Source organism: Camelus dromedarius, chromosome 34, assembly GCF_036321535.1.
Source record: "Camelus dromedarius isolate mCamDro1 chromosome 34, mCamDro1.pat, whole genome shotgun sequence".
In the NCBI taxonomy this organism is placed as follows: Eukaryota; Metazoa; Chordata; class Mammalia; order Artiodactyla; family Camelidae; genus Camelus; species Camelus dromedarius.
The window spans coordinates 17621734-17638025 of record NC_087469.1 but is presented as its reverse complement, the minus strand read 5'-3'; the positions used below and the strand labels follow the sequence as shown (position 1 = coordinate 17638025).

Genomic DNA, 16292 nt, shown 5'->3' with positions numbered 1-16292 from the left:
GGTGTCTTCAATTTTTTTTTTTACAGTTCCAGTCAATTCTTTATTGTTTGAATATCCTGCAATTTATTAAACCAGCTCATGTGGATGGACATTTGTGTTGTTTCCAATCTTTTGCTATTAAAAAACAAAAGCACTCTATACTATATAATAGGATAAATTCCCAGGGAGAGGACTGCTAGGTCAAACGGCTTATGTATTAGTAATTTTATATATATATATATATATATATATATATATATATATATATATAGCTTAATTGCTTTCCAAAGGGGTTATATAAATTTATATTCTCATCAGCAATGTAAAAAAAGTCTCTTTCCCCACAGCCTTGCCAACAGTTTTATCAAACTCGGAGTTTTGCTGATCTAGTAAGTTAAAAAATAATAATAATAAAAAATAATATCTTGTAAGATTTTTATCTGCATTTCTCTTGTTGTGACACAGAGCACCTCTTTATTTCTATGAATGGACACATCATACCTTTCTGACCTTTCTGTTAGGTTAATAGTCTTTTTATACTTTGCTTAGAAGCAGCACATTATATATAGGGAGATTAGCCCTTTCTCTGCAATGTGAGTTTAAAAAACTTTTTTCCAGTGGTGTGTTGGTTAGTGTTTAGTAACAATCTCTGGGGAAAATAAATCCTGCTTTATAGCATTTGCCAGTTTCCATGATGTAATAATCCGCACCACAGCCAACTTCAGGCTACCAACATGACATCACTAAATGTGGACTTGAGAAGAAATGTGCAGGTTTGGCCTACTATGTAATAGCTCCACGTACACAGTAGATGTAAATCATTCCAAGGGCCTGGATGATAGCAAAATGTAGTTAAACAATTAGAGTGGTGAGTTTTTGAGTATATATTACCTTCAACTGTAACATTCTTTATTTAATTATAAGTTTATATAACTCAATTTTAAATAATGGTTGTGTTTGATAGCAAGCTTGCAAAATTTCTAAAATTTGATAATCAGCTCCTGTGAGCCAGTGCAGGCCCCCTCCAGCACACCACTGCCTTTTATTCTATTTGTCTTTTGCCTTTTTACTTTTTTGCAGGGGGGAGGGTCTTTTTTTCTACTGAATTATAGTCAGTGTACAATGTTGTGTCAATTTCTAGTTTACAGCACAATTCTTCAATCATACATGAATATACATACATTCATTTTCATATTCTTTTTCACTGTGAACTACTACAAGATATTGAATATATTACCCTGTGCTATACAGTATAAACTTGTTTATCTATTTTATATATACCAGTCAGTATCTGCAAAACTTGAACTCCCAGTTTAGCCCTTCCCACCCCCCGCCTTTTTACTTTTTCAAATGATGTTTTTCATCATGTAAGTCTTTGATTTTGATGTAGTTTTATTTATCAGTCATATTCTTTATAACTTCAGAATTTTGAACAATGATTAGGAAGACCTTACCCATTCCAAGATTGTAAGAGAGTTTTACCATATTTTCTTCTAACACTTTCATGGTTTCATTTTTATATTTAAATCTTTAATCCATTTGGAGTATATACGAGTGTACAGTAGGAGGTGAGGCTCCTACTATCATTTTTTTCCAGATGCTTATCCAGTTACCTCACACCAGTTGTTGAATAGTCCATCTTTTCCCACTGATTTGTAAAGCCATCTTTATATGATATAGCTTTATTTATTTTAATGAACATGGTATTTATCATTATTTGAATGATGTTTTAATAATTATGATAGTTTATAAACAGATTCCCTATGTCTGCTCATTTGATTCTTTAACCTGTAGTGGTAGGTTTGGTAGATTAAAATAGCTGTAATATTTCTATGCCCAGCATACTTTCCCATCCTCTGCCTTTCAAATCTTTTAGGGAATTCTCCCTTCATGCAATGTGATCCTGGAGAGGCAGTTAATTATGGTACACTGGCCAAACTGGGTTATATATATGGCCTAGGATGGCCAATCAAAAAATCCCAACACACAGATACATCTATCAAAATTCATCAAATTGTACATCTGAAATATGTGTAGTTCACTGTACAGGGACCATACCACAATAAAGGTGTTTTTAAAAAAAGAATTTTGAAAAAAAAAAAAAAGAAACAAAACCCCAACACACAGTAATTGGCTAGAGTTTGGACATCTGACCTGAGCAAGGCAATATAATCTTCCCTGGAAGTGATATCTGAATGAGATTTTCTGTTGGAATTGTTAACCTGGGAGAACAAGTTTTTTAGATCTTCTTAACTGACACATAAACTAAAAGTGTCTGAGGATAAAGTCAAACAAAAACAAGCAGAGCTAAGAAATAGAGACCCGGAAAGTTCTGAAGGTATCCTTTGGGTCTCTGGATCCAATCTTGCCCAAACGCCAATGCCCCTGGACATCCAGGAACAAAAGCCTACAAATTCCTTTTAAAGGGAAAAAAAGAGAAAAAAACCAAAACACTTAACCTGGTTCAATATGGCTTCCTGTAACTTACAACAAAAGGAGCTGTAACCCTCTCCAGTAGATGTTACTGTGCCCACATTGCAGGGGAAGAAACAGGCAGGGAGACATTACATTCAATCACAGTTATTACGTGTCTCCCACTCTTGGCTCTCACTTTCCAGGGCCCACCCTTCTGGCACTGGCAGCTCCCCACTCGGTGTGCTGTATCCCAGAGATTCTCTGATGATGACTAGGAAGAAAGATCATATAAATGTTTGGAGGCTGCTTCTTATCTTCTAAAATAGTCAAGATCCTAAATTAGATCTCTTCTATTCCTCCTCAACAGCCTTTCTTTTCCTGTAGCAAGGTGAACATCTCCCCAGCCCAACTTCTCAGTATGGTCAAGGTCTCGGCTTTATTCTTGGTGTCTTTGGCTGGAGAGGTGTAAAAGTTCATTATCCAGTGATGTCACATTCAAATCTGCCCCAGAGCTGCTTTTCATATTGGGAGTAGAAATTTGATTCTCTAAAGTCCTTTTATAATTGGGAATCTCTTTATACTATCTGGAGTAGAGCATATCTTAAAAACTATTCAGAGTTAGAACCAGGTCCTTTAAAAATTGTCTTTCCTATGGAACAGCTAATACTTAGAGTTTCACAATTAAAAACGTATTCTTTAAGCTTGAACTATAGCCTTCTGTTAAATGCAAATAGCCCCTAGAAAGGTTAGCATAGGCTTATCTCCCAAGTCACTTCTGAGATACAGCTGTGAACCATGGTCAGGGTTGGGACAAGCTGATATGACAGCTACCATTAGGAATGAATTGAATTAGACAGATTCTTTGAGCTCTGAAGGGAGGCTCTAATTTAGTGCCAGAACCAGCCATCTCATTATTTTCACATTTTCTTCTACTTGGTCATCTTTGGCATTGCTTGAGACCCTTCATGAGCTGGAATTAATATGCATCCAGAAATCAGACCCAACCATTTGTAGCCTGTAACTGCAGCTGTCCCATACTGTCAGCTAGCACCAGCTCCCTGAGCAATTTACTTCCTGGACAGAACTTCTTTTCACAAGTTTATCTGTTCTCAACTGTCATCCAATATTCTAGTGGATTCCTCATCTATAAGATTTCAACTTTCCAAACAAGTTCCTACCCCAAGTTTCCGTACAGTGGCTCAGACTGTCTTTACACAACCATTTTTCTGTGGACGGCACACAACTTCATTTAGGTTACATACCAAGTGCTCTGGTGCCCTTCGGTGAAAGTCCAAGTGAAGCAAAACTATGTTGAAGAAAAAGACACCAGCAAAATGATGGAGTAGGAAGCTCTAAGCTTTCACTCCCCCATAGAAACATTAAAAAATAAAAAGGCAGAAACTGTCTGAATCAACCTTATTGAAGCTCCAGAAAACACTCAAAGGTTTACAGCCACCAAAGAAATACCCAAACAACAAAAAGCCATCTCAAAATAGTAGGAAAGTTTTGTGGCATTTTACTTACCATTACTCTACCCCCTCCGCAGCATGACAGTGGCTTCGGTCTTGAAGTGGTGGCAGCCTGGTTTCCAGTACCATTCCTCAAACTAGCAGGAGCAGAGCAGACATTATTTGCAAATTATTGTATACATCTATTCTAAACTGTGGATACCTGAAGGACTGACACAAGAGCTTGTTTCTGTTATGTCTTACTCAGAATTCAGTTGGGAAAGGCAGTGAACACTACTCCTAAAACTTGCAAGATGACCACAGACCCACAGACTCCTGGGGCAAGAGATGACAGGTGGAAACATACATCAAACCTTTGAAGGTGTGGGGGAAAAGCTGGGGTGAGACTGGGGATGTAGCACATTCAAAAGCAGCAAAAAAAAACCACGGGAGGATTTAGGAAGCCTTATGCACATCCAGGTAAGATGCACATTCAGAAAAGATCGGATACAATCTTAAGCTTCTACCTCAGCCTGACTGCTAACTTCAAAACAAGCCCAGCTAAGTGTTGAAGGAATGTCCTAGCACACAGCCAATCCGCAAACACTGAAAGAGTTCCTGGCATTCAAAGAAATCTTACTAAAACATCTGATTTTGAGCTGAATATGAGCTAAAGGAACAGAGACTTCAGTGATCACACCTGACAAGCAACAGCCTCTACAAAAATAGTTACAAAAACACCCAGACTACCGCAGACTTCAACAACAACAACAACAACAAAACCAGTCAACCCTGGGAAAGGGGAAGGATGTGAGTTCCAGAGTTATGATATTATAATAGTTAAGTGTCCAATTTTCAGCAAAAGAAGATTGTAAGGTATAGATAGAAACAGGAAACCATGGCTCATTCAAAGGAACAAAATCAATTCACAGAAACCATTCCTGAGGAAGCCCAGATATCAGACTTACTAGATAAAACTTAAATATACTCAAAGGAAAACATGGATAAAGAACTAAAGGAAATCAGAAAAAAATGATACATGAATAAAATGAGAATACTGACAAAAAGACAGAATTTATTAAAAAAAAACAAACCACCAAATAGAAATTCTGAAGCTGAAAATTACAATAATTGAAATAAAAATTTCACTAGAGGGATTCAACAGTAGATTTGAGCAAACAGAATAAAGGACCAGCAAATGTGAGAATAAGACAATCAAAATTATGGAGCCTCAGGTGTGGAAATAAAGAAAAAAGAAGAAAGGTGAACCAAAGGGACCATTAAGCGTACCAACATACACATTACTTGAGTCCCAGAAGAGAAGTGAGAAAGGGAGGAAAAGATTATTTGAAGAAATAATGGCAAAACATCCCACCTTTGATGAAATGCATAAACCTACAACTTTAAGAAGCCCAATGAACTCCAAGTAGGATAAACTCAAAAAGACCCAGCCAAGACATATTATAAGCTACTATTCAAAGATAAAGAGAGATTCTTAAAAAGCAGCAAGAGAAAAGTGAATAATCATCATATATGAGTGATCTTCAATTAGAGTATCAGCCATTTTCTCACAGGAAACCCTGCAGGCCAGAAAGACCTTGGATGAACTCTTTAAAGTACTGAAAGATATAAACTGTCAACCAAAACCTCTATGCCTGGCAAAGTTTTCCTTCAAAAATAAAGGAAAAATTAAGGCTTCTCAGATAAACAAAAGCTGAGTGAACTGATTACCACTAGGCTTCCAAACCAGAAATCTTAAAGTGAGTCTTTCAGGTTAAAATGAAAGCATGCTAGACAGTAGCTTGAAGCTATATGAAGAAATAAAAATCTCTGATAAAAGATTTAAGAGAAAAATATATATTCAGAATTGAAAGGAGAAATAGTCCTACAAAAATAGATGGAGACTATAATACCCTATTTTCAAGAATGAACAGAACAACCAGACAGAAGATCAATAAGGAATAGAGAACTTGAACATTATAAACCAAATATATGCATGTGTGCATGTGTATACAGAAAACTCCATTCAACAATAGAATACACATTTTCCTCAATTGCACATGAAACACTCTCCAAGAAAGACCATAAGTTAGAACACAAAACAATTCTTAATAAATTTAAAAAGATTGAAATCATACAAAGTATCTTCCTATCAAAATACAATAAAACTGGGAATCAAAGACAGAAGGAAAATTAGAAAATTCAAAAATATGTGGAAATGAAACAACATACTCTTAAATAATAAACGAGTTAAAGAAGAAATCACAAGAGAAGTTAGAAAATACCTTGATTAAAATAAAAATGAAAACACAACATATCAAAATTTGTAGAATGCAGCAAAAGTAGTGCTAAAAGGGAAAATTACAGCTCTATAAACTTACATTAAAAAAGAAGAATGATCTCAAATCAGTAACCTAATTTTACACCTGGAACTGGTAGAGACAAATAGGGAAGCCCAATACTAGCAGACAGAAGGAAATACAGATTAGAGTGGAGGTAAATAGAGAACAGAAAAACAATAGAGAAAATCAACAAAACTAAAAAGTTGATTCTTTGAAAAAAAAATCAATATAACTGACAATACTTTAGCTAGATTGACTAAGGAAAAAAGAGAGAAAACGCAAATTACTAAATAAGAAAAAAAGTGAGGAAATTACCACTGATTTTACAGAACTAAAAAGGATTATAAGAGAATATTATGGATAATTATATGCCAACACACTGGATAATCTAGATGAAGTGGACAAATTCTTAGAAACACATAACCTACCAAAACTGACTCATGAAGAAAGAGAAAATCTGAATAGACCTATAACCAGCAAGAAGATTGAATCAGAAATCAAAATCTCTCAACAAGGAAAAGCCCAGTATCAGATGGCTTACTGGTGAATTCTACCAAACATTTAAGAAGAATTAACACCAGTCTTTCTTAAATTCTTAAAAGAAAAAACACTTGAAGAGGAGGAAATATTTTCTAACTCCTTCTATGAGGCCATCATTACCCTGATATCAAAGCCAAACAAAAATACTAAAGAAAACTACAGACCAATATCCATTAAGAATGTTGATCCATTAAGAATACTGACCCTCAACAAACTACAGGCAAACCTAATTCAGCAGCATTTTAAAAGGGTTATATACCATGGTCAAGCTAGTTTTGTTCCTGGAATGCAAGGATAGTTCAACACATGAAATCAACCCATGTAGAAGACAATATTGATAGAATTAACGGAATGAAGGGGGAAAAAACCAAAACTGATGCAAAAAAAAAAAAAAAGAATTTGAAAAAATTCTACATCCTTTCATGATAAATACAATCAATAAATTAGGAATAGAAAGAAATTTCTTCAACATGATAAAGGCTATATATGAAAAATCCACAGCTAACAACATGTTCAAAGCTGAAAGACTGAAAGCTTTTCCTCTAAGACCAGGAAGAAGACAACGATGCTCACTTTTACCACTTCTATTCAAAATAGTACTAGAATTTCTAGGCAGAGCAACTAGGTGGAAGGAAGGAAGGAAGGAAGGAAAGAAGGAAGGTAGGAAGAAAGGGAGAAAGAAAGGAGAGAGGGAGAAAAAAAGAGGGAAGAAGGGAGAAAGAAAAGAAAGCAGGAGGAAGAAAAGAGGGAGGAAGGGAGGAGAGAGAGGGGGGATGAGGAAGGGAGGGGAGTGAGGGAAGGGAAGAGATGGGAGGGAGGAAGGAAGGAAGGAAGGAAGAAAATGTATCCAAATTGGAAAAAAAGAAGTAAAGTTACCTGTGTTCACATACAACATGATCTTATATGTAGAAAACTAAAAGATTCCATACAAAAACTGTTAGAACTAATTAAAAATTCAGAAAACTTGCAGAATATAAAACCAACACTCAAAAATAGTGCATTTCTATATAACAATAACAAATAATCTGAAAATAAAAATTAAGAAAATTTCATATACAGTCACATCAGAAAGAATAAAATATTTAAGAATAAACTTAACCTAGGAGGCTAAAGAATTATGCACTTACAACAATAAAATGTTGCTGAAAGAACTTAAAGACAAAAATAAGTAGAAAGACATTCAATGTCCGTGGATCAGAAAACTTAATATTGTTAAGACATCAATACTACCAAAAGCAATGCACAGATTCAATACTATTCCTATTAAAATCCCAATGATATTTTTTGCAGAAATAGAAAAATCCATTCTAAAATTCATACAGAATCTCAAGTCACCCCAAATAGTCAAAACAATCTTGAAAAGAAAAACAAAATTGGAGGATTCACACTTCTAAATTTCAAAACTTACCACAAAGCCACAATAATCAAAACAATGTGGTACTGGCATAAAGAAAGACATGTAGACCAATGCAATACAATAGAGACCCCAGAAATAAACTTTCACATATTTAGTCAAATAATTTTCAACAAGGATGCCAAGACTATTCAATAGGGAAAGGACAATCTTTTCAACAAATGATGCTGGGACAACTGGACATCAACATGCAAAAGAAATGAAGTTGGATCCTTACCTTACATTATATGTAAAAGTTAACAAAATGGATCAATAATCTAAATACAAGAGCTGAAACTATAAAACTGTTAGAACAAAACATACAAAAAACTTCACAAGTTCTATTCGGCAATGATATCTTAGATATGACACCAAAAACAAACAACAAAAGAAAAAGTAGATATATTGGAGTCCATCAAAATTAAAAATTTTTGTGAATCAAAGGACACTACTCAGAGAGTGAAAAAGTAACCCACAAAAAGGAAGAAAATATTTGCCAATCATATATCTTATATCCAGAATATAGAAAGAACCCCAAACAACTCAACCACAGAAAAACAAACAACTCAATTTAAAAATAAGCAAAATACTTGAAAACACATCTATCCAAAGAAGATACACAACTGGCCAACAAGCACATGAAAAGATGTTCAACATCACTAGCCATTTGGGAAATGCAAATGGAAACCACAAGGGGATGCTACAGTCAACTCTTGAACAACATGGGTTTGAACTGCACAGGTCTTACAATTGTGGATTTTTGTAAGTAAATATATACCACAGTACTCCATAATCGAGGTTGTTTGAATCCTTGGATGCTAAATGGCAGATTCCGGGGCCCAGCTATAAAGTTACAAGTGGATTTTCATTGCATTGGGGGTCAATGCCCCAACTCCCACATCACTCAAGGGTCAACTGTATTTAACACTCAAAAGGATGGATAATACCTCAAAAAGAAAAAGAGAGAAAATTACAAGTGTTCATGGTGACGCACAGAAATTTAAACCTTTGATCATTGCTGGGGGAAATGTAAAATGGTGCAGACACTGTGGAAACACTGTAATGGTTTCTCAAAAAGGTAAACATAGAACTATCATGTTATCTACCAATTCCACTTACAGGAAATACAGCCAAAAGAATTGAAACCAGGGACCCAAATGGATACTTGTACACAAATATTCATAGCAGCATTATTTACAATAGTCAAAAGGTGGAGACAATCCAAGTGTCCACCAACAGATGAATGGATAACAAAATGTAGTATACGCATACAATGGAATATTTTTTAGCCTTCAAAATGAACGAAATTCTGGTACATGCTACAAAATAGATGAACACTGAAAAACTACGCTAAGTGAAATAATACAGATACAAAGGGAGAGATCTCTCTGATTCTACTTACATGCGTTAGCAAGAATAGGCAAATTCATGGAAACAGAAAGTAGAGGTTACCAAGGGCTGTGGGAAAGGTGGAATGAGGAGTTATTGTTTAATGGATACAGAGTTCATGTTCGGAATAATGAAAGAGTTCTGAAAAGGGTTAGTGGTAATGGTTGCACAACAATTTGAATGTACTTAATGCCACTGAACTGTATACTTTAAAATGGTTAAAATGGAAATTTCATGTGTATATATTTTACCACAATAAAAAAACTTAAACTATATCACAGATAAAATGTATTTTCTTAGCCCTCTCAAACCATCCATTATGTGTCATTTAGTTTTTCCCCTTATTGAACCAAAATGTACTGATTGCTAACCAAATCAAATGTCAGCTCTCTGATAGGTTCTCAGTTTTCAAAGATAAACAGAATAGTCTCTGTCATAAAGGGCTTTATAATCTGGCTGGGAAGGCACGGAAGTAAAATTAACAGACAAAACTATGTGATAAGTACCATGATATCGGTTAGTGTAGGGAAGTTATGAAGCACACAGGTAGGAGCATTTAGCTCAGGCAGGAAATATCTAGAAATACTTTCCAAACGATGTTTGTGACTGAGCCGAGTCTCAAAATATAGAAGTCAGCCAAGGGAAAGAGCTTCTCAGGCAAGAGGATCAAATATGTAAAAAGATACAAAGAGGATATGAGCAGATTGGGAAAATATGATAACATATCATATGAAATTGGTGGGGGTGGGGTGGAGAGTGGAGGATGAATATTGAAGAGTTGGACAAGGTTCAGAAAACGGATCTCTTATGCAATATGGGAGTTTGTACTTATCCTAAGGGCAATGAGTAGCCACTGTATAAGATTTCAGAAAGAGGAGTCATGTGAGCAGCTATGTCTCTAAAAGGGACCTCCCTGGTGTTCTAACGTCATTGATTTACATGCGGCTGTCCAGCTTTCCCAGTGCCACTTGCCAAAAAGATTGTTTTTTCTCCATTGTATATTCTTGCCTCCTTTGTCAAAGGTTAATTGACTGTAGGTCTGTGGAAACTGTAATTTTTTTATTTTGTTGTTTTCTTGTAAGCACAACTGCAAGTTATTTTTATGTGTAAATATATATATATGTATATTTGTTTATCCAACCTTTTCCATAAATTTGATAATTTTTTATGAAATAGCAAGCAGTTTACGTCTCATTTGTACAATGATGTATCTATATGGCAAAAGGTTTTGCCTATGAAAACAAAATTGCATTTCCAATATGGAATGTTCATATAAAAAAAGGAAGAGAGACCTCCCTGGCCACACTGCAGAGAATAGACAGAAGAGGGGTTCGGCCCCAAGCACACATGATGAAGGCACTGGTAATGCCCATGGAGACTAGCAGACAGAGTTAAGAAGTGTTCATGATAACAACTCAGAGGCCTAGTTACTGGTTGGATGTGAGTGATGGGAAGGCTCTTGGGTTTCTAGTTTGGGAAATTTGGTGAGTGGTAGCACAGTTCACTGACGTGAGGAACTCGGAAGAAATGAGTCTGGGGCAAAGAGAGATCATTTCTGTTTGGAAATGTTGCCTTGGAGGTGACTGTGGAGCAGACGCAGATGGCTATTTAGGCGTGGGGTTTAGGGAAAATGCTTGATGTACAGTTACAGATTGGAGAGCCCACTGAATAGAGAGGATTTGCCTTAAATTAAAGGAACTGATGTCTAAATGTACAATCCCATTATAGAAGTTAAGTATAGTCTTTCCATCCACCACAGGGTAATTTAAGGAATGGAGCAGTTTCTCTATGTGACATCAAAATCAAACCATATGGGCAGTCGCCCACTCAACTGTGCATGTGACAAGGCTTACAAGAATAAACCAATTATCGATAAATCTGGAAGCTGTCCAAACTGGTTTTCATTCTGGAGCAAAGAGAGACTTTTAATATGCATCTTGCCTACAGCAAATCAGAGCCTAAATCTCTTTTTGTATTTGAGAATCAATCCTTGGGAATCTTGTCAACAACCAGAAAAGAGGAGCTATCAAAACGAAATAAAATAAAATTAAAACAAGTGCTAGCGTGCTCTATTCTTTTTTTTTATGAATATTCATCAGTTTCTCCCATATCTGTTCTTCTTTCCTTCCACTGCTGACAGAACGTCTTCTTCCTAGCAGGTGGATTCTATCTGCAGAATTCCTAGGGAACTAGATCGCATCATATGTGGGTGAAGACACGTGGTCTTTAGATAAGAAAACCCTGAGTTTGATCCCCATTCTACCATTTACGTGATCATGGACAAATCTATTTATTCACTCATTCATTCATGCAACAAACACGCTTAGAGCACATTCTAACTGATAGGTCCTGTCCTAAATACATACAGTACTGAGCTGAAAATGCATAGTTCTTGCTCAGAGACCAATGAGGAGGTAAACATACAAACAAAATTACAGAATAAGGTAATTTCTAGAAAATTGGGGAAAAGGTACACCTTACTCTGCTTTTTAGGAAAGCTTTACTGAGACTTGAAGGAGGAAAAGATGTTTGCCAGGTAGAAGTGGTAACAAGTATAAGAGATTAAAGGACCCTGGAGAGCTGGGAAACAGAGGGAGGGGGTTGCTGGGGGAAGGAACTGCAAGACCAAAGCTGAGGAGATACTGGATAGTAAAATGCTGGGTTCTAAGAGCTTCGGGCCATTTTTATAGGGAAGGTACACAAGTGATAGATAGGTGACGCAGCTTGATGCAAAGGCAAGGGCCACCCTGCACATTCTGCCTTCTTTGTTGCCTGGAGGCACCACTGAAACATCCTCCTCTCCACTTAGACTCAAGAAATCCTACTCGCTGGGGTCAATACTGCTCTTTCATACTATCGCTGTCTCATGGTCTCCACTTGGAAACTCCCACTCGTGGTTTGGGGACTTCGACATGGTGTTCATAGATTCCTCTAAATTCTGTAACATCTTGTATTACTTGGGGTTCTCTGGAGAAAAAAAACAATTAAGATATATATGTATATAGAGAGGATTTATTTTAAGGAATTAGCTCACACAATTGTTGGGGGCTAGCAAGTCCAAAATCTTAGGGAGGCCAGCAGGCAGGAAATTCAAGTAGGTTTCTATGTTGCAGTTTTGAGGCAGAATTGCTTCTTCTTTAAGAAACCTCAATCTTTCGCCTTAAGGCCTTCAACTGATTTGATGGGGGCTCACCCACATTATGGGGGGTAATTTGCTTTAAACAAAGTCTGTTAAAAAAAAAGTATATATATATATATATATATAAATAAAATAGTAAATGCAATCACACCTTAAAAAATACCTTCACAGCAACATCTAAGACTGGTGTTTGACCAAAAAACTTGGCACCATTGTCTGGCCAACACAAAATTAACCATCTCACTTTTCTTGTGATTTCAAACTATGTAGGTACATCAGGCAGGGGCCTAGCAAAAAAACCAGAATTTAATGAGATGAGTTTTGAGAAAGGACTATCTTTAGAGGTGCTGTCAGGTTCAAGGGTACAAATAGGAGGTGCCAAGGTACCTGTCAAGATCTGTGAAGGATGTGAGATTCTACCCTATTTGAAAGCTAACAAGACAGCCTGTTACAATTTCATGGGTGCTGACTGAAGACATGACATTCCTGGGTCAAAGATGGACAGTTGACTACCCACAGCAGTAACAGTAGCCAGAGTATCGACATTTTTGTTCTGGTTTCCCAGGCCCCAGTTCCCCCCAGAATGACACAAAGGGGGCCCAATAACGACTGCACAAGCAATGGGTTAAGATACAGGCCAGGAAACCCTGAGGTTAGGAAACCATATCTTTAATAACAGGCACAAGGCATGGCTGCCCCTTTTGCTCCAGAGAGAGACTATCTTTACTTTCCAAGGCTGATCAGTATACAAACATCCTTGAGAGAGCGTCAGAACCAAGGGCACTTAGTACCTTGCTCACAACACGTGCAAAAACATGAGCGACCCGTAAGGAACCATCTCCCCATAGAACCTAGAAACAAGTGGTGGTAAAAAAAAATTCTGTTGTTCAATAGGGCCAAAATGCAAGAAGAAGGAAGAGAGTTATCGGAGCCCAGTGAGATCCAGAGCCGTGGAAAAGGGGCCACCAGTGGGAACTGCAGTCATAGAGAGACACAGCTTCTGTTAGAAAAGCAATGCCAAAGCAGGGAGAGAATGGGAGAGAACTCTGATCTCTTTCTCTCACACTCTGACTTTTGTCCGGGAACTCCAATTGGTCAAACCCCAAAAGAAGCCAGCTAGCAAGGAAACCTGGATGATATGGTTCATAGGGGTCAGTCTCCCATGTCCAAAGCAACACTGGGAGAAGGAATATATCTAAGAAGTAGTGGAGAAAAACAGTCAGTATAATATATAGTCCCTCCCATATCTTAGTTTGAAAGCTACTTGACTTTCTGGGATCTAATGATGTTCACTCCACTCACTCTAGTCAACTGTTCTCAAGGCTACATGGAACTTATCAGGACTCCTCCACTTCTGAAATATTAAGCTCAATATATCAGTCCATGACCACACTTGCTAAACCTCCAGCTGGCTTACCTTTTCCCTTTGCCTACTTGAACACCACTGCTTCTTGCATTCCACTTACTAATTCTGATTCTGATGTCCTTCTTAGTTAACTACTACATTTAATAATGCTTTCAGAAAGAGTCACTGAATGATACATTTTCATTCTTTTGACTGGCTGAAATGTTTTTGTCCTATCTGCAATACTGTGCGATAGTTTAGCCGGGTATAGAAACCTAGTGTGATGATTACTTCTTCTCAGAACTTTAAAGATATTATTCCAGTGTTTTCTGGCTTCTATTCTACTCAGAGATACCAATTTAATGTTTTTTCTTCTGTAGGTGACCTTTGTCTTCTTCTCTAGTTTCCTATAGTTTTTCAATAATGTGTTTACATAAGGATTGCTATTGATTTGATTTGCTAATGAGTAAGCTTTCTTCAATTTAAGCACTCAAGTCTTTCATAATTCTTGGAAAATCCTCAGGCCCTGTCTTTGTGATATTGCCTTTCCCCCATTTCTTCTACTTTCTTTGCCTGGAAGCGACTATTAGATGTGTGTTGGATGCTATATTCTACATCTCAACTTTTCTTTCATAGTCTCCATCACTTCTCTTTGTGCAATCTTTTAGATAGTTACCTTACAGCTATGTTCCAGTTCACAAACGATTCATCAATGTGTTAGTCTATAGTTGAACTCACTTACTCAGTTTTAATTTCAATGGAAATATTTTTCATTTCTAGAAGTTCTATTTGGTTCTTCTTCAAATCTACAAGGTCTATTTTCACAGAGTCCTGTTTTTTTCTTATGATTTCTATATCTTCTTTCATCTCTTTAGTTATTTTCAAAATAATTATTTTATAATATTTTCAAGACTTTTATAAAAACAAGGTTTCAGAGTTCTAATTCTACAGATAGAATTAGACTCTGATAAGGCTGTGCATAGTGGATCATTTCTCATATGGTTTGGGATTTTGACTATGGGTTCATCTTCAACAGGGATTAGTTTTCCTATATGAGTCTCCTAGATTATGGAAGTGTGACACATAGTGGTTTTATATTTGCACCTTCCAGGCACAAAAAGGATTTCACTGTCCAGGACAATAAGCTGTCCAGGACTAGCCTTCATACTGATATCTCCTCTTCAGGAATCCATTAACAAGAATAAGGCACATGCAGATTCAAAATCTGAACATTTTGATAGGAATGGCATATAAACACATTTCCTTATTACTTCCCTGGGAATTTTAGCTCCCACTTTCATTGAGGGGTAACTTCACCAGAGTCCTGGCTTGATTTAGGGCTCTCAGCTCCAGCTTCCTGCCTTGTTCTACCTTAAGGCTCTGTCTCTTATCTTTGTATAAGTGTTAGGAGCCCAGTACCAGCCTTTACCTCCCCGGCTGGTACATCAGGTTTACAGATCTAGCTTTTAGTTTCTCCTTCACTTTTGGACCAGGTACGTGTTTTCTATGTCTTTGCAGTGGAGAAGTTCCTCATTCTTCATTCTGCCATGATGGTAAAACTGGCAGCTCCCCTGCATTGCTACTTCTTTCATACCTCCAATTCCTTCATTTCTCCATTTTCTACCAGGAAACTTATTCCATTCATGGCTATGGTACCACCTCATTCCAGCCTAGAATCCACAGCACACCATTCAACCACTCTGCTTCCTAACCTAACACTGTAGGCCTCTTATTTTGCCTCACCCACCTGAGCAACATTCAAGACTGGATTTATCTGAAAAATCCCCTTTCTTATACCAAGCCCATAACAAACATAGTGCACAGTGCAAGTATGGACTTTGGAGTAAAACAGCTAAATTTGAATCCCAGCTCTGCCATTCACTAGCTGGGTAACCTTGGACAAGTTATTTAACTTATCTAAGCTTTCATGTTTCTCCAGTAAAATGTAAATAATAATAGCTATCTCTGAGTTATTGTGAGAATAAAACAAAATAGTGAAAATTAGCACAAGTCCTGACACTTTCAATAAATGTAGTTATTATCAGATTCTGGAGAAAATCTCCAGACTGATACTCACAAATACATTTTCTTCAACCTCAGCAAGACCCTCTGTGGGGCTTGGGGACCTTGTAAGTGCTGCCTTTCCCACTTCCCACAACTGCTCTTGAAAATCTGCAAATCTGCAACATTCTCTTCAAGCCATGCACCATAGCCCTGACCTTGCTCCCAGCAGGTAACTTTGCTCCCTACTTCAATGAAAACACTGAGAGTATCAGATGCCTTCACCATCAACTTACAGCCC

The 16292-nt window shown here is 36.9% G+C and overlaps 1 long non-coding RNA gene across 4 annotated transcripts in view; it reads right to left on the bottom strand.

Annotated features, from left to right (window-relative positions):
- Positions 1-16292, bottom strand: part of LOC116150162 (uncharacterized) — a 58796-nt gene that overhangs the window by 30759 nt on the left and 11745 nt on the right. For 3 of the 4 annotated variants that reach the window (XR_010378983.1, XR_010378982.1, XR_004133813.2), the window contains exon 3: positions 3919-4000. The exons of the other annotated variant lie outside the window; for it this stretch is intronic. This is a non-coding gene — a long non-coding RNA (uncharacterized LOC116150162). The remainder of the gene's footprint in view (positions 1-3918; positions 4001-16292) is intronic. 4 annotated transcript variants of the gene reach the window in all.